Here is a 25406-nt window from a genome sequence, read left to right on the forward strand (position 1 = left end):
GTTGCTCTTCTGGAGGAGTATCTTTGTGGCGTTCTCTGTATTTCCTGAATTTGAATGTTGGCCTTCCCTGCTAGGTTGGGGAAGTTCTCCTGGATGATATCCTGTAGAGTGTTTTCCAATTTGGTTCCATTTTCCCCCTCACTTTCAGGCACCCCAATCAGACGTAGATTTGGTCTTTTGACATAATCCCATACTTCTTGCAGGCTTTGTTCATTTCTTTTTCTTCTTTTTTCTTTTGGTTTCTCTTCTCGCTTCATTTCATTCATTTGATCCTCCATCGCTGATACTCTTTCTTCCAGTTGATCGAGTCGGTTACTGAAGCTTGTGCATTTGTCACGTATTTCTCGTGTCATGGTTTTCATCTCTGTCATTTTGTTTATGACCTTCTCTGCATTAATTAGTCTAGCTGTCAATTCTTCCACTCTTTTTTCAAGATTTTTAGTTTCTTTGTGCTGGGTACGTAATTCCTCCTTTAGCTCTGAGAGGTTTGATGGACTGAAGCCTTCTTCTCTCATCTCATCAAAATCATTCTCTGACCAGCTTTGATCCATTGCTGGCGATGGGCTGTGCTCCTTTGCAGGAGGAAATGCGCTCTTCTTTTTTGAATTTCCAGCTTTTCTGCCCTGCTTTTTCCCCATCTTTGTGGTTTTATCTGTCTCTGGTCTTTGATGATGGTGACGTACTGATGGGGTTTTGGTATAGGTGTCCTTCCTGTTTGATAGTTTTCCTTCTGACAGTCAGGACCCTCAGCTATAGGTCTGTTGGAGATTGCTTGAGGTCCACTCCAGACCCTGTTTGCCTGGGTATCAGCAGCAGAGCTTGCAGAAGATAGAATATTGCTGTACAGCGAGTGCACCTGTCTGATTCTTGCTTTGGAAGCTTCCTCTCAGGGGTGTACTCCACCCTGTGAGGTGTGGGGTGTCAGACTGCCCCTACTGGGGGATGTCTCCCAGTTAGGCTACTCAGGGGTCAGAGACCCAGTTGAGCAGGCAGACTGCCCCTTCACAGATCTCAACCTCCGTGTTGGGAGATCCACTGCTCTCTTCAAAGCTGTCAGACAGAGTCGTTGGCGTCTGGACAGGCCTCTGCTGCTTTAGCTGAGCCCTGTCCCCAGAGGCGGAGTCTACAGAGACAGGCAGGTTTCCTTGAGCTGCTGTGAGCTCCACCCAGTTCGAGCTTCCCAGCGGCTTTATTTACCTACTTAAGCCTCAGCGATGGCGGGCGCCCCTCCCCCAGCCTCACTGCTGCCTTGTGGTTAGATTGCCACAGACTGCTGTGTTAGCAAGGAGGGAGGCTCCGAGGGTGTGGGACCCTCCCGGCCAGGTGTGGGATATAATCTCCGTTGTGCTGGTGTTACAGCGCAGTATTGAGTTGGGAGTTACCTGATTTTCCAGGTGTTATGTGTCTCAGTTCCCCTGGCTAGGAAAAGCGACTCCCTTCCCCCTTGCGCTTCCCAGGTGAGGCGATGCCTCACCCTGCTTCAGCTCTTGCTGGTCGGGCTGCAGCAGCTGACCAGCACCGATTGTCTGGTACTCCCGAGTGAGATGACCCCAGTACCTCAGTTGAAAATGCAGAAATCACCAGTCTTCTGTGTCGCTCTCGCTTGGAGATGGAGACTGAAGCTGTTCCTATTCGGCCATCTTGCTCTGCCCCCTGTGCCACATTTTCTTAATCCAGTCTGTCACTGATGGACATTTGGGTTGATTCCAAGTCTTTGCTATTGTGAATAGTGCCACAATAAACATACGTGTGCATGTGTCTTTGTAGTAGAATAATTTATAATCCTTTGGGTATATACCCAGTAGTGGGATGGCTGGGTCATATGGTACATCTAGTTCTAGATCCTTGAGGAATTGCCATACTCTTTTCCATAATGGTTGAACTAGTTTACAATCCCACCAGCAGTGTAAAAGTGTTCCTATTTCTCCACATCCTCTCCAACTAGAAGAAAATCTAGCTAGTACCATTCAGGACATAGGCATGGGCAAGGACTTAATGTCTAAAACACCAAAAGCAACGGCAGCAAAAGCCAAAATTGACTAATGGGATCTAATTAAACTCAAGAGCTTCTGCACAGCAAAAGAAACTACCATCAGACTGAACAGGCAACCTACAGAATGGGAGAAAATTTTTGCAATCTACTCATCTGACAAAGGGCTAATTTCCAGAATCTACAAAGAACTCAAACAAATATACAAGAAAAAAACAAACAGCCCCATCAAAAAGTGGGGAAAGGATATGAACAGACATTTCTCAAAAGAAGACATTCATACAGCCAACAGACACATGAAAAAATGCTCATCATCACTCGCCATCAGAGAAATGCAAATCAAAACCACAATGAGATACCATCTCACACCAGTTAGAATGGCAATCATTAAAAAATCAGGAAACAACAGGTGTTGGAGAGGGTTGCTTCTTTTCTATTGTTGAGTTTTGAAAGTTTTAAAATATGTTGTGAATACAAGACTTTTGTTAGAAATGTGATTTGAAAATGTTTTCTCCCAACCTGTGTCTTTGCATTCATTTAACAGAATTCACAAAGCAAAAGCTTAATTTTGATTGTCCAATTTATTGATTTTTTTCTTCATGGTTTACACTTTTGGTGCTGTACCTAATAAATCTTTCCCTAACTTAATGTTAAAATGCTTTTATTTTCTTCTAGAGGTTTTGTAGTTTTATGTTTTCATTAATTCACTTCCAAAGTTTCCAGCACCATTTGTTTAAAAGGCTCACTTTCCTGCATTGAATTGTCTTGGTACATTTGTAAAGAAGTGTTTGGTTTAAAAAAAATGAATTCTATTTATGTGGGCCTTAATTTCTCATTTTCTCTCTCTTCTTTGATGAAATAAGCGAAATAATCACCTTAAAATTAGGAGGGTTGAGAAACTGTTGGAGTTTCAGAAGAAAAACGCATGTAAACTTAACTTATTAATAATATACGTTATTAATGTCTGTTATGCACCAGAAACTATTTAAATTTCTAGTAATGTATTTGTATGCAAAACACACAAAATTCCTGCCTTTTAATATATATTGAAACATACATGTCAGAAATGGGTGATGAAAGAAAAAGAAAATGTAATTGAAATTACAACCGACACTAAATGCTCACTTGGGAGTGGTGATTATGAATTTAAATTGAGTGCAATCAACAGAATTTTGTATCTATTCTCTAGTTTTACCCAGCTATGTATATGTCAGTGCAGACTGTAGACTGGACAGAGATTGGAGTCAATCAAGTTAGGGATTATGACAAAAAAGTATTGTATAGGGAGACTGACAAGGGGATTGAGAGTGTATATAGGAGACTGATTATAATGAATGACTGAAGAATGGTGAACATGAGATAGTGAAGGCAGAAAAAGAGGTAGTGTTAATCAATTGGAAATGCTCTTAGGCCAAAAGATTACTGAAGAGGGAGTATAAGTAATGAGATGGAAAGATAGAAGGTGATGTTCAGCGAATAAGATCTTAGAAATTAAAATTATGGATGATGAGGGAGATCTAGTTACTGATAGTGACAGAGGACGACTTTGTGAGCTATTTTTTTATTTGATGCAGAAGGCAGGATTAACAGGGGCGAGGAGGACAGGGAATTAAGAGACCGAGATTTGGGAAGAGTCAGTAAAATATTGCAATGTCAGTGAATACTTAGATCATAAAAATCATTACAAGCATCATATTGGTGAGCAAGATAGTAAGCTAGGTACTAAAATCATCCAGGAATGAGGTGAGATTGGGTGGCCTGGACATCTGTAGATGACTGTATCCAACATTGGTGTATTAGTTTCCCCTTGCTGCTATAAAGACCACCAATTTGTAGTTCTAGAAATAAGAATTCCAAAATTACTTTCATTGGGCTAATGCCTAGATTTCAGCAGGTCTGGTTACTCTGGAGGCTCTGAGGGGAAGATTTATTTCCTTTCCTTAACATATGTGATTACAGTTAGGATCAACCTGATGAGAATAATTCATGGTACTCTCCCGATCTCAAGATTCTCAACTTAAATCACATCTGCAAAGTATTTGTCGTATAAGATAATATTCTATGTTCTAGGGATTAGGACCTGGATCTCTTTAGGGGTCAATATTACATTTAGCATATGATGTTATACTCTGAATGAACGAGCTTCAAAGGAGGAACTGAAGGGGTAAGGAGTACACTCATTCTTACTCCATAAAAGGCAAGAAGAGAAAGCAGTCTCCAAAGAAGGATTGAGGAAAAGCAATGACATCAGGGAATATTCAATTTTCCACCGGAGCAAGGTAGAGGGAACTTTTTGGAAAAGGGGGTGAAGATAGATATTTTTCTGATTATCTACCTTGAACCCTGGGTATAAGGGAATGGTTTGGAGAGAAGAGGGGTGTGAAATTGGAGCAGATTTGGAGTTATGATCTCTCTGTGTTATAAAATATTGTTGAAAAATATAAAGTCAATTTAACATTTTTTCCTTATTGGTGGCTTAGTGTTTTTGCTTGAATGTGTCTAATTTCCCTCCATTTCCATAGAGTCCAATAGTAGCATACCAAATTACTTTTTAAGCAGATTTGTAACAAGTTTTAATATTTTTAGTGTCGTGTTCAATCCATTTCCAAAAATACCTTATTTTACCAATTCCTCAGGTATTTGGGGATCTATGTTTACATGAAATTATTTCTTGAACTTTTTGTACTTCCAATTTAAGATTCAACTTTCTCAATATGCTAAGTTAGTTATTTTTTCCATCTGTCATATACTTCTTAATTATTGTTGTTCTGGTTTTCAGTTCTGATTGTTTTAATGAGTTTATGTCTTAAAAGACATCACTAAAGTTTAATCAAGTTTTAGGAGAATGTTAAAATAATGCATGTATTTATTCAACAACCTTTATCTGAAAGTAGGCTATATTAGTTTGTTTTAAAAATTCATATTAGAAGGAGGTTGGGATTCTTAATATCTATCTGTTTTTTTAACTGTATAGTCTGTGATATGTGTTCAGTTGTCATGAGTGACATTGTCAGTTCACAGATGAAACAGGCAAGATGACATAGTGGAATTTTCTGTCTTTTTTTTTTTTTTTTAACTGAGATTTGGCTTGTACCAGAACTGAGTTATATTTAAATATACTCCAATAAGATGTTATCTGAAGGTTAACATAAAAATATAATTATTAGCTAATTTACTGAAAAAAGCCCACTTAAAGTTGTCTTTTAAATTAACTTAAAACATCAGAGCAAACTACATTTACTACACATATTTATAAGTTTAGATACTGAACTTTTGATTTTATTTAAAATATGTTCTAGTTAGCACTAAAACTTCTCTTTCTTATTTATGTTATAACATTATTTCTGGTACATTCTATATTGTGCAAAACATCTTCCATTTATATTTTCTAGGATTCTGTATTGAATTTTGAGAAAAATGTCCTGGAGAAAAAGTTTTCATTTGGCTTCTAAAAAACTGACTTATGTTTGTTTAGCAACAACTTTTTGCATTATTTCTTGTTGTTTCTGTTTAGCTCTAGATAGACGTGATGCTGTTTCATGTGGAAAAATTATCCTGAAGAAATAAGGTCCATTTTCTTTTTCTTTTAACATTCCTGTGTTGAGTTTTCCTGGCCTTAATTTGTGATAGTGCACAATGGAGTGGAGAGCTAATATAAGTACCCAGATCATATTTCTATATTCTGTGGCTCTATTTCATGATGATTTCATTTCAAAATGTTTGTGCCCTGGTTCCCTTATATAGTCTCTGCTGTTATTGGTATTCATAGATACCCATGTGTCACTATCTACATATTTTCTACCATTTAATGATTCATGTATTCCAGTTCTAGAATTGGCCCATTTTAGAATCAAAGATTCAACACTCCTGCAACAGTTACAATTCTCAATTTTTTTCTTTAAAATCTATTAAGTAATGGGAAAAAATCAATTTACATAGTTAAACACAAATTCAATTTGAGGGAAACCAATCAAGTAGAAAAACACATGCAAACTTTTATAGTTACTTTTTAGAATCACAAAGAGTTTTATTAAGTTTAGCAAGGATTAAGTATTATTGAAATACCTTTAAGAAAAAATGGTAAAATTAAGGATAAGTGATCATTTGTATGTAAAGGTCACAGAGGAGATAAATTAATGATTGTTTTTATATTTACTACAATACAAGAACAAAGTTTCTCTTTAATGGCTTTTATGTACTTAGAACAAATAATGAAAGTCACTTTGATGTAACACAAAATCCATATTTGGAATTCACTATTTGGTTGTCCTTGAGAAACATTTTTCATTTGGCTTCTAAAAAAACTGAATTACATTTGTTTAGCAGCAACTTTTTGCATTACTTATTGTTGTTTCTATTTAGCTCTAGATATACATGATACTGTTTCATGTTGAAAAAATATCCTGAACAAATAAAGCCCATGCCCAGGAGAACTTGAGATTTATTTTTATAAATATTAAGAACAATTAGATTTCATGGTTCAGTATATAACTTAATCTCTTCATAGTACAAAAAGAAACTACTTCTTCGAGGCCAGCATCAAGCATTTAGTCAAGTGTTTTGTGGAGGATTTCCTCATGAACCACATGGATTAGGGTACCAAGTAGAGCTGTTGTCTCACCTTCTATAACAAATTCTACAAAAAATAATTTTGAGCTCTAGACTCAACATTTGTGATGATTGCAGCTGCAATGTGGAAGAATAGATATTAATAACAGCATATCCAAATTGACTCTTTATTGAACTCCCCCATTAAAATCAGAATTCTTTTAAAAATATTTATTACTATCATTAGTATTATTTTTATGTTATTTGTAGCTTATATGCACACGGTTTTAAGCTATTATTATGGACACTTAATTTCATCATAATAATCTATGGACCTGGAATTCTAGAAGTTTCCATGTTTCTGCAGTTAACCAAATAAGGAATTTGAATCAATGAATTATATGGTATTTGCTTAGTATTCTCTTGTGTGTACAGTATTCTACTCTATTCTGCAGAAAGAAACAATCCAACTGAGAACTGTAATTTTTAAAACAAGCAAAAATTAAAACTTCCAAGAAATGCCTAACTATATGATTATGATTCAAAAAGCTAAGACATGTAGAGAAGGAGGAGATGAGATAAGCATATGAGGGGAAAAGTAGAGAATCATCAAGGGAATATTGTAAATTTGAATAGTTAGCACTGAAAAAGGTACAGGCCCAAAAAGGAAGGAGTTTCAGGAAGGGAGAAGAAATGTAAGAAGGGGGTTTTCAGAAATTGAGCCTAGGGGGTGTAGGGCATGTAATTATCAGACTCCAGGACAAAGAAAACTGAACAAAATACAATTGTTAACCCCATGTTTACTACAACACTCTAGATTACACAGGAAAACCATCATATGGATTGCCAGACACACTGTGAATGCCACTGCCCCCAGCCCACCTGCCAATAAGTGCCTGATGATGCCCCATAATGCCAACATTATGAGAAAGCTGCCTCTTCAGCTTTGCTGCTACTGCAATTGTGACTAGTGTTGTTTAATATTTCCCAATGATGCCTGTGGAAAGACCATGGTGTGCTTTGGCACTTACATTGTGGTTAGCTGAAAAATGGCCTCCAAAGACAACCACATCCTAATCTCTGGAAGCTGTGAATGTTACTTTGTATGGCAAGATTGACTTTGTAGTTGTGATTAAATTAAGCATCTTGAGAAGGAGAGTTTATACTGGATCATCTGGGTAGGCCATACATACAATCACAAGTGTCCTTAGAAGAGGGAGGCGGAAGTAGATTTAATAGCAGAAAAGTAGAGGCACTGTGGTGACTGAAGCAGCAATTAAAGTAACGTGGTCACAGCTAAGTAGTATCAGCAGACACCAAAGTGGAGGAAGGAAGGAACAGATTGTTACCTGGAGTCTTCAGAGGGAACTGAGATTTTGACACCTTGATTTTAGATCCCTAAGACATTTTAGACTTCAGACTTCCAGAACTGTAGGAGAATTTGTGAGTCATATTCTCAATATGTCAAAAAGAAATTCTTCTTGAATTTTTTTTTACACTACAGCTTCTCCTCCCAGTAACATCTGCAAACAATATTGTGTTTGGGGATAGCAGGAATATAGAGTATATACGGCAATGGTATTCTCCACACAAGGGAAGTTTTACTGTTGTACAATGTATAAAACTGGAAAATTTGTTCAATAATCTACATAGCTGATATCATGTATTTAGATGGGTCTATTGTGTTCCAGTAATTTCAGCTTTTCCTTCTCTGGATATTTAGAATATATCTTTTGCTACATCTTTGCCATACCCAGAATCAGTCCCAAATCCATGGAGTTGGAGCTTAGGAACTCAAAGTTATTAAAAATCATCCTTTTTCTTCCAGGTTGATACATTATCTTAGACAAGATTGTGGGCATCGATTCTTCCTTTTGAATAATTTCTCAAATTGTTTCCAGGAACTCTTTTAATTTATTATTCAGATAGACTTCTGAAAAGTCCTTTGGAGTAGGTTGCCAGGCATTTCTGGACATGCGTAATTTCTAATGTGATCTTTGCAAATCTTACTAGCCCTGTTACTATTGGTAAGAATGGTAGTCAGATAATGAAAGACTTTAGCTAGGCTGAAGAGGTTGATCTTGATGATGAAAATTAAAATTTTAAATGTGCATATAGGATAAGTAATTGCTGACTTAAGCAGTGCTGATATTTAGGACCTGGAGGCAGTGAAGAAGTCTAGGGAATATTGATATGTTTGTTGAAATTGCTATGAAGATGGCAGAGAACTTTGCAATGATGCCCATGAGTTGGGTACTGAACGCAGCTAAGAAGATGGAAATACATCTGTGGGATTGTAGACAGATAAAATGATTACCAAAACGTAGGAGAATGGCAGACAATAGATTAATAGTCTGCAGCAGTAATATTGGCTTACCAAATGGAGTGAGCATTAGGAGACGGAGTAGTAGGTTCATGGATCATCAAGTCCTAAATTCAGTGAATTTAAAGAAGTAAAGAGAAATAAAGACCACTTACAGAAAAAGAAGCACTTATTAAAAGAGGTGAAGGGATAGGATCCAGAACACTGAGAATGGAGGCTATTGGTAAGGGTTAAAGGGAGAAAAGTTGTAGAGAAAACTAGGCAAGAATGTGATGAGTGGGAAAATTTGGACTGAGTTATTAGTGGTAAGATGTTAGTGCTCATGGGAGAAAAACAAGGGGATGGGAGTATTTGAGTGAGTAAAAGTGACAAGATGATTCTTTGTGGACTGGGACCACAACAACTGAGAGCAAAGAGGCCAGTTTCCTGAGAGATAGTATGAACTCTGTGTGTAGCTGCTTGAATAGTGCGACTCTTGGGTTCATGGTGACATACCTACAGGATCATGAGAGGGTCCTTCTCTTTGATGGCTATGTGGAGGTGTAGGTCTGTTTTCAGAGGCAGGAGAATTCCATGATGTCCAGAGAATAAGTTTCCTACTGAAAGAGAAATATTTTATAATATATTACTTCTCAAACAATTTCTCTTTGCCTTTGTTTATGACATTGTGCTTAAGAATTTAATTTAATTTGCAACATCATTTCTTGTTTTCTCCATGAGTAAGCCTTCCTGTTATGATTTCATTTATGTTTGAAAATTTTGGTGTATACTATCTTTTAATAATACATGCCTCATTGATCTCATTCATTGTAATAATTTGTTACTGAAATTGAAATGTTCTAGTGAACAAAAAAATGTTAGCTCTGTCTAGCTTTTCCACTACAGTAGCTGTGACTCTAGACTCCAAAACATAAATTGAACTCTCAGGATGGAAATACACAAATACACATCTTCTTTCTTTTCTTTCTTTCTTTTTTTTTTTTTTTTGAGATGGAATCTCGCTCTGTCACCCAGGTTGGAGTACAGTGGTGCCATCTGGACTCACTGCAAGCTCCGCCTCCCGGATTCACGCCATTCTCCTGCTTCAGCCTCCCAAGTAGCTGGGACTACAGGCACCCCCCACCACGCCCAGCTAATTTTTTGTATTTTTAGTAGAAACGGGGTTTCACCATGTTAGCCAGGATGGTCTCGATCTCCTGACCCTGTGATCTACCCGCTTCGGCCTCCCAAAGTGCTGGGATTACAGGTGTGAGCTACCGCGACCGGGTTCTTCTGGATAGTAAGAATTTACTGTGTGTGCTCTTAAAAGCCCCAATTCTCGAGCAGGAGTATGCCCTGCTGTGATCCAATTCCACACTCATATTAAATCTAGGTATCCCCTAAATTGTTACAAGACTTTCCCAGTTATCCTTGTCAAAAGCAAAAAGCACATACATTACAGTGCTGACTGTTAATATTCCATCAGAGTGTGAGTATAAATGCCTAGCCTCTCCCTGCCTTGCACCAGTTACCTCTGCTTAGATCTATACTTTGAATAGTTCACAATCATTAATGACCCAGTTCTCAAATAATCTTCATATGCAGTCTTCAAAAATATAAAACTATACAATAAAATTATAAAATGATCCCAAATGTATTTCTGTTCCTCCCATAACGTCACCAAACCTATAGTTCTAAAAACAAAAAGACAAAGTGAGATTATAGTAGCAGAGTGCCCAATGAGTTTATGAGAAATTATTCAGTTACCAAAGTGAGCAGTTTTACATTATACTTATTTTGTACATTTTTTTTAGTAACTGCTAGAAAGATATACTCATTTGTTTCTGTTTTATGGCGTTTCCAATAATAAGATATAGGACCAGTCTTTATCTGCTTGTTAAAATGGCTAAATATCTGTTATAAATTCCCAGACTGTTAAATTATTACTTTATCCAGGTATTTCTTATGTACTAGAATGCAGTAGATTTCTACATATTGTTCTCTGTGAATCCACATTGGAGGGCTAATTATTTCATAAAATTATAGAATAATTATTAAACTTGATATAGTAATCCACAGAAATTGAGTGTGCATTTTTATCCTTTTTCTAATTATTTTAATAGATGCTGTAGTTAGCAAGTCCTCATTTCTCAAAACTTAGTCATCTTACCTGTGTAAACTAATAATTTTTTTTTTACATGAGATCAACTACTTGATAGATTTTGATTATGCTCTGCGTATGGAGTCTTTTACATCGACTTAACAAAGTTAATAAAATTGTGTCCACAAAACCCTTTTGGTTTCAGCTCTGAGTTTGTACTTAGAATAATAGAATAGAGTCGGCCGGGCATGGTGGCTCACGCCTATAATCCCAGCACTTTGGGAGGCCAAGGCAGGTGGATCACCTGAGGTCAGGAGTTTGAGACCAGCTTGGCCAATGTGTTGAAACCTGTCTCTACTAAAAATGCAAAAATTAGCTAAGCGTGGTGGCAGGCGCCTCTAATCCCAGCTACCTAGGAGGCTGAGGTAGGAGGATTGCTTGAACCCAGGAGACAGAGATTGCAGTGAGCCGAGATTGTGCCACTGCACTCCAGCCTGGGTGACAAAGCGAGACTCCATCTCAAAAAAATAAAAAATAAAATTAAAAAAATGGAATAGAGTCTATTGATCTACTGATTTGTATCACTCCAAAGTTTACATGTTGATGCCCTAACTCCCAATGTGATTATATTTGCAGATAAGTTATTCAGGAGGCAATTAGAATTAGGTTATAGGAGTGGGGTCCTAAGAAGGTTAGTGACCTAATACTAAGAAAAGAAGATTGCTCTCTCTCTTCTCTATCTCTGCCCATGCTCAGAGAAAAGACCATATGTGGACTGAAGCATGGTGACCATCTGCCAGCCAGGAAAAGAACCCTCACCAGAAATTAAACTCCATCAGACCTTGATGGGGAACTTCCAGGCTCTAGAACTGTAAAAGATAAATGCATGTTGTTTAAATCACCTAGCCTGCGGTGTTTTGTTACAGCAGCCTAAGAAGACCTAATACTTGATCTATGCCTGATAGTACCAAAATTATGTAGTCTAAAGGTTGTGATTTGAATTAGCTGGTCAATGCAGACTGAAATAAAACTGACAATGCAAGTAGTCTTTCAATTTTGAAAGCTCTCAACAATTTAGATTATTGATTTTATTACCAATTTTTATGTCTGATTTATATTAAGTGATGAATTTAAGTTTTTATTAGACTTGCTGCAAAAAAATACATTATAGTAGTACAGGTATACAGGAATATTTAACATATTGAACAACCTGTATGGCATGAGAGTCTAGAAATTAGAATGGACATCCAATCAATAAGAACAGAAAATGGCTGCTATAATAAGCTTATCTGTCCTGTGGCAGGTCTACCTACACATACATCAGTATTTTTTAAAAGATGAATGACAATAACAAGAATAGTTGCTGCAGTGGGTCTTCTGGGAAGCTTCTTTGAAACAATGTTATGTTTATTCACCTTCTTCTGTAAACGGTTTATATAAAAACAATTATTCAGAGAATATAATGCAGTATAGGAGTTATGCAAGGTGAGTTTGACATTATGTATTTCTTAAGAAATTAACTTTATTCTTTTTAAGTGAAGTGCTATGTTCCAAATCTCACATTTTTGGCTGCATCTGCATTCTCTTAATTTTTCAAGTTTTCTTTTTTGCATTACCTTCTTACCTCTGGAAGATAGAGTAATTGATTTTCTAGATTTGACTTTTGACATTTTTGTTAATTATAGTAAGGCTTATTTCTCACATAATCATGTGATTTTCTGTTAGAAGATATTTAGAATTTATCCATTCCAAACTCCTACACCACCTAGGTATGTTGGAGTTCTACAGCTTATATTAGAAAAGTGAGAATTGGAAGCGCCCATGGAAACTATCCAGTGCAAATCCTACCTCTCATTCACCAGTTTTAAAGATAGATAAACTCTCTTTCCACATAATACTTTTAGGAAAGGTAATTGCTACTCTATATAAATCTTTTTTTAATAAAAAATTAATGAGTATAAATGGAATTAAGTTGAAAAACATTCAGAAACATGTCAAACTCAAAATGTTAACTACCTTGTTAAGTGACTGAATTTTACATTTATCCTGAAATTACTGATTTTGTTATCTTTGTTAGCTTTCAGGTTCACAAAAGTTGAATTATTGTTGTGACGATTTTCTTTTTCAAAGGAGACTTTCCATTTTCTTGTTAAGGTAAACTCTTGGTCCTTTAACATAGGGATTTTTTGAAATAAATCAGTGTGTTGCCTTGGTTCTGATGTTCTTAACTGAATTCTGGGCTGCGAAATAGTGTAGCACCCTAGACACATTTCTTAATTTCTGTGAGCTTGAGGCCTCTTATTTGTAAAATGGGGTTAATAATATTTGTCTCCTAGCGTTCTTGTAAGGATGAAATGAGTTAAGTACACATATTAAGAGCTCATTACATGGCACTATTTTAGAGATAGAATGATATTAACCATACACATTCTATCCTCTTATATCATAACTTCAAATATGATATATCAGTGACAGCAAATGGCAGCAAAGGAGTGAGTGCACTATACCACTGATGCTTTTGGAATCCTTCCAACACTCTCGACCTTCACCAAGTGGTCCCTAAAATATGACTATAATTGATCATAGCATGAATGAATCTTTATTGCATTCCAGTTTTAGTCCATGAGTATTGGGCACAGACCACTATACTAGTGCTCTATGCACAAAAAAGAAATAAAATATTCTATCCTTAAAAAAACTTTACAGTTTAGTTCTGGCATATTTGCATATTGCTTTACTCCAGTGGGATTTATGATGAGGTGGGAATTGAGGCAAAACCCTGCTGTGGCATGATCATGAAGGCACATTATATGTGGAATCGAAGCAGCAAGACTTGGTTCAGATCCATTTACCCTGATACATTATGAGTGACTCAATTTAATTGAAAATCACTACCAGACATTGTTATTAGATAAAGTTATGAAACGATTTGCTGTAGCAGCAAGAACTTATAGGTCTTGTGTGCAACATAAAATTTTAATGAAATAGGCACTTAAAAATTACCATTATAGTGTATTGTATAGTCTATGATTAAAGGATTAAATTATTATTACATAATAAAACAAGATAAATGCTAGGTCTGGAATTTTTAAAAGACAACCACAGAAAATGAGCTTAAATTTTACTAACAGCATATTGTAACATAAAATAAGCAAATATGTCTGGTAATGACTATGTAATGCATATCATTGAGTAAATTTTTGTGTGTGGGAAGCAGAAAATGAGCCAAATATTTAGAAACAGGACATGGTATGATTTTCTCCTGCGACAGACTCTGAGATGCTTTAAGATTTGATGCCTATAAGAAGTTCCAACAATATTTTTTGAGGTGTATTGGGCCAGTATGGTAGTCTCCCTATTATCCATTTCATTCCAACTGATTAGTCTCTAACCATTGTCACCCAATTCTTCTGGTCAGTTATTTGTTTAGGTGTGGGAGTAGGTTGACTGCCCTAGATGCAAGCTACATGATAGCAGGATTTTTGTGCACTATTGCATTTCTAGGAATAAGAACAATGACAGACCTATGGTAGATAGTAAAGAAATTATGGTTGAAGAAAGAGAGAGAGAAAAAAATGGAAAGAATGACAGGAAAAAAGAAGGGAGTGAAAAAAGATGGAAGAAAGGAAAATAAAGCTAGGATAAATGGAAGAAAAAAGGAAGAAGAAGAAAGAAAAGGAAAAAGGACACAAGGAGAGAGGATTGCTCATAATTCAGGTTCACAAAAGTTGGAATCAATCAGTCAATCAATCAATCTCTGACACTCTGTTTACTTTGGACTTAAGCAAGGATGATTTGACCTTTTTGATTATAGAAGCCGTTCTAAGATCATAATGTCGATCAGGTATACCATGGAATTGATCCTGTTTATGGTACAGTAGAGATGGAAAGAACCTGAGTTATTGATGACTAAGTGGAACATCTTAATTAAGCAAGCATGAAGACAATCCATCCTCTCTCTGAACTTATTATGTGACAAAATAAATTTTATTTAACCTGAGTTGAGGTAGAAGTTCCGTTTCTTGCAGGTGGACACTTCCTTACAGATGAAGTCTGGATTCCAGAGTTAGGAAGCAGACAGCTCAAATTGAGAGCCATTTTACCAGTTGGAACCTGGTATAGTGCCTTAATGAGGTTTTCTGTAATCAGTAATGACAATAAAACAAGTCTCTGTTTACAGACTTGTTATATGAAACCTATCAGGGAGCCAATCCAGTCAGAACTATTCAGTAAATGTATATTGAAGAAATACATGAATTAATTAAATAAATAAGTTATCTTTCTTAATTTTTAATTTTAACTAAAGTTTATCTGATCTCAAAATTCATGTCAAAGCAGCTTAACTTGTGAGAACAATTTAGAAAGCAAAAACATCTTTCACTACTTCTAATAGGGTGTTTGTTACAGAAGCGATAGAAAGTCTAGAAGAGAAGATTTAAATGTAACAGTGTTACGAATTTCTTTTGTTTATATATACTTTACATTTTGGATACAACTTTATTATTTTTTTAAAATATTTTTTCTATTTATTACTGTTATGCAGAAATATAATTTATTTTAATATTTATTTTGTAGCTAGTCATATTTCTATATGCTTGAATTAATTTTAATAGTTTGTGGAATGTTCCAGCTCTTCTAGTATGACATTAATAGTTCTTCAATTAGTTCAAATTGTTTAATTTTCAGCTCTTAAATGCTAGTGTGATTTTTAAAATGAAAATATTTTATCTTTTTTTGTTGTTTCCATTGATAGAGTTAATTTGAATGATTTAGTATCCCTTTCGTGGAAACTTTCTCACATTTAAGTAATTTTTTATTAATTATAAATGTTTGGCAACTTATAGTTGTGTTTAGAAATTATTCTCCTTCATTTGGGGGACATAGAAACATCATCACTCTATTATCTTTCCCAGTTTTAATTTTTTATTCAGTAGACTAAAACACGTTTTTAACAGAATATTATGTCATACAATTTCACTAGACTTTGATTTATTCTGTTTTCATTTCTACCTGTCTCTTCCTAATCTCTCAGTCTTCATGCTATCAGCCTAACTTTCTGATTTTAGGATATATATTAGGTCTATGAAATACCAACAAATGTGGCACTTGTAGAAATATATGATGGAATATCATTCAGCATAATAACAGCCACAAATATGTCCTCATTTGCTGGTAGAAAATCACTACTGGACTTTATATTGCTTCCATACTTTCTTATTGACACTCTAAATAGTATTTTTATTTCTTCTGTTTCACTTACATTTAATACTGATATATTTTTATTTGTCCTGATATGTATTTGACATTTTCTTCCTTTAGTTTATTTTCTAAAATATATCAGCAATCCTTCAAATGTCATTTTATCATGCATCTGAGATCTCTGTATTGTCTCAAGAAATTGAGCTTTTTAGAAAGAACTGCATTAGCAAGTAATGTATTAGAAAATTTCATTTTGATTAAAGTTTACATTTAAAACTTCTAAATTAAAAGTAGTAACAGCATAGGAGGGGAAAGGGAGGGGGGAAGGAGGGGGAGAGAGAGAGAAAGAGAGAGAGAGAGAGAGAAACATGTTCCATCTAAAGATTAAGATGCATTTAAAGAAACCTCTGAATATTGAATATCTTCAGTACTTTAGAGAAAGTTTATCTTGTTTAGAAGATTGTTTGATTGAATCATATTTTAAGGAAAATTGTTTCGTGTAAAATATTTCCAACATGCAATACTGAATATCATTAACCCACAATCATCAATTGTTATATTTCTTTCGACTCCTCCATTTTATTGCCCAATATAATTGACTTAATCTTTATTTGTCTAATAAAAGGTACTCCTTGGAGTTTTTAGGCCAATTTTAATGGCTGTAGACCTGTTTTACTCATTAGAGACTGTAAAATACTTCTATTAATTTATTTACTAATTATTAAAATACCAACTCATAGCACAATTTGCCTTTTATAATTGAAATTCCATCACCTTTAGCTGAATTTTTAATATCAGTGAACTGTGTTTGGTCTATTCTCATTGATGTTTGTACTCCCAAATTAGCTGCAGTGTCAAAAACTGGGGGAAATTTAGCTAGGATCATGAATGGATTGGCCTGGCTGTATTTGCTTCCTAAATTTCCTCCAGGTATGTATCATTGTGGATAATGGTTTTTTTCTTAGTGAGCCACAATGGATCATTCATTATTTGCACCAACAGGAATGGTGAGAAGGTGCAGTAGCAATTTCCTACAATGGTGACATGATAGCCAAAAATATCTCAAGTTGTCTAACGAAGCATCAAAATATTTCTCCTTAAATTCTGCAATTAGAATTTCAATAAATTTTAACAGATTAACATATAAAATTAAAATTTTGTTTAAGTTCAGTTAAACTTTTTTCTGGATGTTCTATGATTAATATAGATGGAATTAACTTATTTGGGCTGTTTGCCATACTTTCTTAAATTCAGGGTTTGTTTTAATCTCCTATATTAAAAATACATGGAAAAAAAGAGTGTATGTCTTTTCTGAGTGAGACTTATTATATATAAGCCAAATGATAAATATATCCCAAAACTGTCCATTATGCAACGGCAGAGTATGTTACTTCCTCTCCATTGGTAGAGGAAAATTTATAGCTATTTCTGTTATCTCTTTAGGTCAGTGCTTCTGAGCCATGGGTGATTTTGCACCACCCAGTGGTCAATTGACAATTTCTGAAGACATTTTTGGTCGTTGTAAATAGAGGTGGGATGGTCCTGGCGTTCAAGTAATAAAAACCAGAGATGGTACTGAATATTCTGTATGGCACAAGAAAGCCCTCAGCAAAATGCCATTAGTGCTGAAGCTGAAAAATCCTTGTCTAGGTTCTTCAGCATTGTGGGGCAGAATGAAAACCTCTGAACTACTGAAGGCTGTTCATAAGCTCCATTGGTTAAGTAGATGTTAGTATATTGAACTTAAAGTACCAACTAACAGGTGTGAAATTGAACAAATTTGCAATGTGATATATGGAGGAGGGAGAGTTAGCAGTTAGCATATTTTCATTATCTGTGCTATAGCAGATGGTCCCCTGCAGGCAGCTAATAGTCACAGAAGATATCAAGATAGAGAAAATCATGCAAAGTGGTAGAGATGATATTGAAGTCTGGGTCTGTTTAGACTTAAGGCTATGTACTTTGTACTGTCTTGTTGCTATAGTCTGTTCTTCGATATTTTTATTTATGGGTGGTTCTTGCATATGGACTGAAAATGTTTCCTGAAACTTATTTTCTTCTCTCATATTTAAATATATGTATTTAAATGTACAATTCAAGATTAACAGCTGTTAAGCAAGCTCACTACCAAATCTTATGCTACACATATGTGGGAATGAATATATAAAAATATTGTAATAGAACTATACATAACAGTGCTTTTTAAAGATAAAAATGTTAAAATGGTTTCAAACAAGGAAATGAGAATAGCATCAAGTTATTTCTGCTCTCTCTTCTGAGAACAACTATGCCGTAAGTGGGGAAGATATAAGAAGCTTCCAGATACTAAAAATCAAGTCTGACTTTCTGCTTTGAGTTACACTGACTTCTACTATGTATTTTAACAGCCGGGTATCTTGACTCTAAAATCAAACTTTCTTTTTTTTAATTGGAAGTATCCTTGATTCCTAAGCTCAATCCCTCTAATACTAGAACCCTGTGTGTTTGTGTATATTGATTACAGGCCTTTTCCCTGACTGGATTTACATGCTACAATCTTAGATGCTGCTTTAGTTTCAGTGTATTTGTTCTCATCCTTTTCTATCCTTGTAAAGTTTATATTTCTGTCATAAGCAAAATTTTTATATTTATATCTTCAGTGGCCTTTCCTTGGAATAACAATCCTTTATACTACTCTTCTACTCAAAATACTTTTGGTATATCATGCACCAACACATTTCCTATTCATAGTCTACTTTTACTATTTTGCCAGTAGAATATTTACAAAATGTGATCATGTACTGTGTCACAGAAAGCATCATGATGATTCCAAAAACTAGAACTTCTATAAGTCATAGTCTGGTTATAATAATTCAATTAATCTCAAAATGAACGATTAAAAATTAGAAAAGATTAACCCCTTTAAAATTAAATTCCTAGGCCAAAAATAAACTGAAAATTAAATTTTAAATGATATAAATATTAATGAAAATATGAGTAATTTGCATAGACACCAATGTCACATAGCTGAAGCTTGCACTTAGAATAAAATGTATGGCTTTAAAAGCTTTTAATTAAGAAAACAAGGATGGAAAGCAAATCAGTGATCACCTTAAGCAACTAGAAACATACCAAAAATAATGTACCTAAAGTAATTTTGGAGAACAAAATCAGTGAAAATAAAAGCTGAAATGAATCTAAAGTGAACAATTGAAAAGTATTGGCTAAACCATAAAAATAGTGATCCTCCTAAGAAAGACAATATTGCTGTGCTCTAAATGCTGGTGTCCTCTCCAGATTCATACATTGATACCCAATACTCAAGGTGATAATATTAAAAGGACCTTTAAAAGGTGATAAGGACACAGGAGCTCTGCCCTTGTGAATGGGATTAGTGTGTTTATAAAAGAGGTTTGAGGGAGACTTCTGGTCCCTTCCACCATGTGAGGACACAGCAAAAAGCACCATATTTGAAGTACAGTGTAAACATTCACCAGACATGGAATCTGTGGGTGTGTTGATCTTGGACTTCCCTGTTTCCAAAACTATGAGCAATAAATTTCCATTGTTTACAAATGACTTAGTCTAAGATGTTTTGTTACAGCAATCTGAGTAGACTAAGATAAATATGAACAGGCATTTCACTAAAAATATACAGTTAAATATAAAGCTCACCACTACTTAGAGCAATATGAATGCAAGTGATGAAGTATTATTTTTAATTCATTAGTTCAGCAAAACTTAAAATACAGATATATAATTTTTATGAGAGTGTAAACAAAAAGCTCTCTTCCACATCGTCAGTTGGATATACATAGCTAGCAATTTTTGGTGCATGAAGCAGGGTTTTTCCAAATAGAAATGACTGTATCCTTTTGCCATCAATTCCACTACTAGGCATCTGTCTTACTAAAATTAATGCTTAACTGTACAATCTCTATTGTGCTTAGATTCAGGTCAGAGGGACCCCTGCTCCTGGTCCTGTTCTTCAAAGGGGCCAGTCCTACTTGCCTTTCCCTGTTGGGTAGAGAGTTGTTGCAATCAAGAAACAAGTGATCCTGAACCCTGTGATTCCTCACCCCACCCTGAATCACATTCCATCTACCTGGACTAAGGATTTTCTATCAAGTTATCCTAGTCAGCTTTTAGGTTGTAAATGGACCTTTTCTTTAATTTGTCCTTTCCCAGTACCACTAGGCCCAAGGATTAATCAACTGGAGGGTGTTTGTGGAAAGAAAGTCTATGAGAAGAGTGCAGATGGAGTGAACTCTAGGACTGGAGTGTCCACATGTGAGCACAAGACCACATGTGTTATAGGACTTTCCCAAGGGTAGAGCAAGAAGTGGAGCTGGTGGCAGGCAAATGGCCAGGAACCAAGACATCTGAGATTAAAATTTTCAAGCTGCCTTTCCACATCATTCTGGGGGTGTGTTTGTCAAAGCAGGAAGATAGAATCTACTTTGTTTACAGCTTGTTAACTTGATTAATAACTTTAAGTATTTAGACATATGGTATGAGGCCCTCCATTTTTAGTCTTTCCTCATGCCAACAGATGTTAAGAATGCATCTGTATGCAATGATATAGGCTTGAAGATATTTTTTGCAGCACTGTTTTAATTAATAACCTGATTTGCCATAAAAGTGGCAAAGATTAAACAAAACATGAAAGATATAAATTATAGGACACTATACAGTCATTACAAATAATTCAGGTTTATATATATTGACTTGTAAAGTCACACATTAATTGATAAAAATATTATAGAAACCATGATTAGTGTGATTGCATTAATATAAGATCAAAATAAAAACAAGCCAACAAAAACTTGTACGTGCTTCAGTAAACAAAGAAGACAGTGTGAATGGTTTCCTACCAAAGAGATGATATTGGCTTCCCTATAAAAATGACTTTGGGGTGAGGGAAAAGGCTTTATATTTTATTACCTAAACCTCTACATTTATTAAAATGTTATGAATTATAATTTTAAAAATATGTTAAAACTTTCTTTAAGAATAACATTTTTGTATACATGCAGTTTAAAAACTTATGCTGAAAAAAGTTAGGGTTAGTGCATTCTTTTCAAATGAGGAAGACAGGGCAGCAGTACAGTTCTATTATCACTATGGTCCCTTAAGGTAAATACTGATTCTGGGCTAAGAAAGTAAGGATTGTAGGTATCCTGGTTCTTACAGTGTAGACTTACAGAAATACTCCATATATTCCTTAATTGATTTTGAACAAATATAATTTACTTTATGCTGGATTTTATGTAGGTACTATTTAACACCATTTTCTTCTGAAAAACATCTGTAGGAGAAAATAGTTTATTGAACTCTTTGTTTCATTTTTGTTGAAACACCAATTTTCATAGTTTTTTTCTGGTGATTTACACCTTTTTTTTTTTTTTTTCGTTTCTTGTACTACCCCTCATATTCCCCAATACCAGCTGGTGACTTTATTTCATTGATTTAAGAAGGTAGCAGCTGTCCAAAGGGAGCTTCAAAAGGCATTCTATCAGCAAGTCCACAAATAGCAAAGGGCTCTGGTCCCTTTCTTTTCCCCTGAATACAAGGATGTCCTTCCTTCTACCTCAAATCAGTCCTTCCACTCTGCCTGAGTTTTGGGGTTACTATGATATGATTTAAAAGTCTTCCATGGTTCCTCCTTGTACTTAGGGTAATACTCATATCACCCCCCCAACCTAAAGACCCCAGGTCATAGCTCCCTGGCAACCTCTGTAATATAATCTCTCTTCTCTCCTCTTCTCACTATGCTCAAGCTGAATTGACCTCATTTTGGTTCATTACATACGTCCTGTCTTAGGAGCAGCACAAAACTGTTCTTTTTGGTGGGAATGTTCTTCCTGTAAATCCTTCTCTCATGACTTTTTATCACTTCCATCACACTTTCAATACTATATTTTCAAAGTTATTTCTACCCATTCTTCTTTACTAATTTGATATTTAGCATTCTCCTCAGTTTGTGCTTACATAATTATTTACATATTTAGATGCTTATTATCTCATTCCCTAACCAGACTTAAGATCCCAGTCTGTATTATTTATCCCTGCCTTACACAGTATCACACATAGTGCCTGACCCAAAGTAGGTGGTTAATAAGTATTCATTGAATGATGAATGTAAGATAATAAGACAGTTGATGGTATTCAGGAAACATACTGTAAATATATGAAAGATTTCCACTGTCTTGCAGACACAATACTTCATTAAAACCATCACTAAATGCCCTTTACAATCATTGTAGTCCAATTGACAAAACATAATTTGGAATAAAAATGAAAAAAATAATAAATTTGGTGCCCATTATAGTGACTCAATTATTTCCAAAGCTACTCTATTTTTCTGGATATCTGTCTTAGATTATAAATGAGCAAAGAATACTCTGGACTGACGCCTACCTCCTGTGGTCTTGTAAATGGGGACAAGATTGTGATGATATGTGTAAGGCTATTTCTTCTCTAATCCTCTCATCCTCCCCCAACTTTATCTTGCTCTCTTTAAATCTTTTTATTTTTTCTCAAATCAGAGATAAGTCAAAGAAATACTCCTTCTCTTATTTCGTTTAGAGAATGAACAATAGAGAATGTTCTTAGGACAGAAATTCCAATATAATCCGTATATGAGCAAATGCCTGTCTTAGGATATTTCATTCCCCGTTGAGAATGAGAATAGGATGTCTATGTGTATAATGTTTTATGATGTGTTTTCCATATTTTCTGACATGTGATTTACAACAGGGAGTATTTCAGTGACAGAAGAAATGCCAGAAATGAAACACATTTTAATAGTTTCTCAGAGATATTTGGAGATTAATTAGCTATAAAAGATAATGGAGAATGAATCCAGACCCAGACCTCACATTCTTCAAAAACAAAAAACGAACTCAAAATGGATCACAGACATAAATGTAAAATTCACAACTATAAAACTCTTGAAATAACATGGAAAAATCTAGATGACTTTGGATTTGGCAATTACTTTTTAGGTAAGATGCCAAAGTCATGAAAGGAAGAATTGATGTGCTGGACTTCATTTCAAATTAAAAATTTCTGCTCTGAGAAAAACAGTCAAGAGACTGAAAAGCCACATAATGGAAGAAAATATTTATAAAAGACATATCTAATAAAGGATGCTTATCCAAATTACACAATGAACTCAAACCTCAACAATTAGGAAACAACCTGATGAAAAGATGGGCTGAAGATCTCACCAAAGATGTACAGATGTCAAATAAGCATATGAAAAGATACTTCACATCATATGCCATCAGGGAAATGCAAATTAAAACATTGAGATACCACTGCAAATCTATGAGAATGGCCCAGGTTCAGAACATTGACAACCCAAATACTGGTGAGGATGTGGATCAACAAGAACTCTCATTCATTGCTGGTGGAATGCAAAATGATACAGTCACTTGGGAGACAGTTTGGTATTTTCTTACAAAACTAAACCAATTCTTACCATATAATCCAGCAGTTTTCTCCTTGGTATATACCCAAAAGAGTTGAAAAATTATGCCACATAAAGTCCTGAACATGGAAGATTGCAAACTGTTATTCAAAACTGACATTTGTTGGAAATAACCAAGAAGTCCTTCAGTGGGTGAATGGATAAACTACAGTACATACAGCTCACCACAGGCATGTAGACAATGGAATACTGTTCAATGTTAAAACGAAATGAGCTATCAAGTCATGAAAAGACATGGAAGAAATTTAAATAGCTATTAGTGAAAGAAGCTAATCTGAAAAAGCTACAGTATGATTCCAATTACATGACATTCTGGAAAACTCTATGGAAATAGTAAAAAGATCAGTAGTTGCCAAGAGGTTATAGAGGGGAGGTAGGGATGAATAAACAAAGCACAGAGGATTTTTTAGGGCAGTGAAAGTACTCTGAATGTTATTATAATGACAGATACATGTCCAAACCCAAAGAATGTACATCACCAAGAATAAACCCTAGTGTAGACTATGGACTTGGGACGATAATGATATTGTGTTAGTGTAGGTTCATCAATTGCAACAAATATGCCACTCTAGTAGAGGATACTAATAGTGGAGGATACTATGCATATCTGGTGCTGGGACTATATGGGGTCTCTCTCTACCTTCCTCTCAACTTTGCTGTGAACCTAAAAGTGCTATTAAAAAAGTCCTTAAAAAGGATAAAGACAAGAGAATGGTTAATGATGTCTTTAGACAAGACATCAAATTTACATTATGGAGATGAGGGATAAGGAGAACCTCCATCTCCCATGCATTTTTAATAGTGTAACGATATCATGTGGTTGTCTTGATTAAAATTTTTACTGTGATATTTGTTTTGTGGAGAAAATTTAAAACAAAGCCATTTTAATAAAACTTGAAATGCTTTACTTCTAAGGAGTTTTAGAATTCAGGTTTTAGATATAGCTAAATGTCAAGAGCAAACTCAAAAGCAGTCTACTGATATTATAGAATTAGCAGCAATGGCGAGAGGCTTCAGTCACAAGGACTCAGTTCTTCTCATTATTGTAGTTTTATTGTCAGGAATTGTCACTGACATATCAAGTTTCCTATATTACTTCAGCATCTGGCTTACAGGAAACATCATGGTTTGTCTTTCTTGCCCATAGACACAACCTATCAGGAATTTAAAACTAGTGAAGGAGAAATTTTTAAATATCACAAGGATCTTCTCTTCCTCAGTAATGCTTTCTAAAACTTTTAAAATCAAATTTTCATTTATTGTACAAAATATAATGAATTGATTTGAGACATGGTTATTCTGTTACAGAATGTGTTTTTATAATGTATTAAGTGACTCTGATTACATCCTTGGAATTTCTTACATTTATCTTGACTTCGTCCCTATTCTTTGGGCAACTGTGTATTTGAAGATGAAAACACCGAGGAAGGTTTAATACAAAACACCATATCAAACTATATGTAAAGACATGTCCTGATTGACAATACCAATGAGTTTCTTTGCAGCTCCCCTCGCCAACCTTAGTTTTTGTTTCTAGAATCATTGGAGTAATGTCAGATTCATTTGTAGCTAGGGTGACTGTATTAGTCAAGAGTCTTCAGAGAAACAGAACCAACGTGACATATGTGTATGTTTAGGGAGGAAAGTTTTTTTACAAGACTTGGCTCCATGTGATTATGGGGTCCAAGTAGATCCTCATCTGTCTTCTGAATGTTGGAGACAAGGAAAACCCATGGTGTAATTCAACCCAACTCTGAAGACCTGAGAACCAGATAAAGAAATGCTATAAATC

Source organism: Piliocolobus tephrosceles, chromosome 5, assembly GCF_002776525.5.
Source record: "Piliocolobus tephrosceles isolate RC106 chromosome 5, ASM277652v3, whole genome shotgun sequence".
In the NCBI taxonomy this organism is placed as follows: Eukaryota; Metazoa; Chordata; class Mammalia; order Primates; family Cercopithecidae; genus Piliocolobus; species Piliocolobus tephrosceles.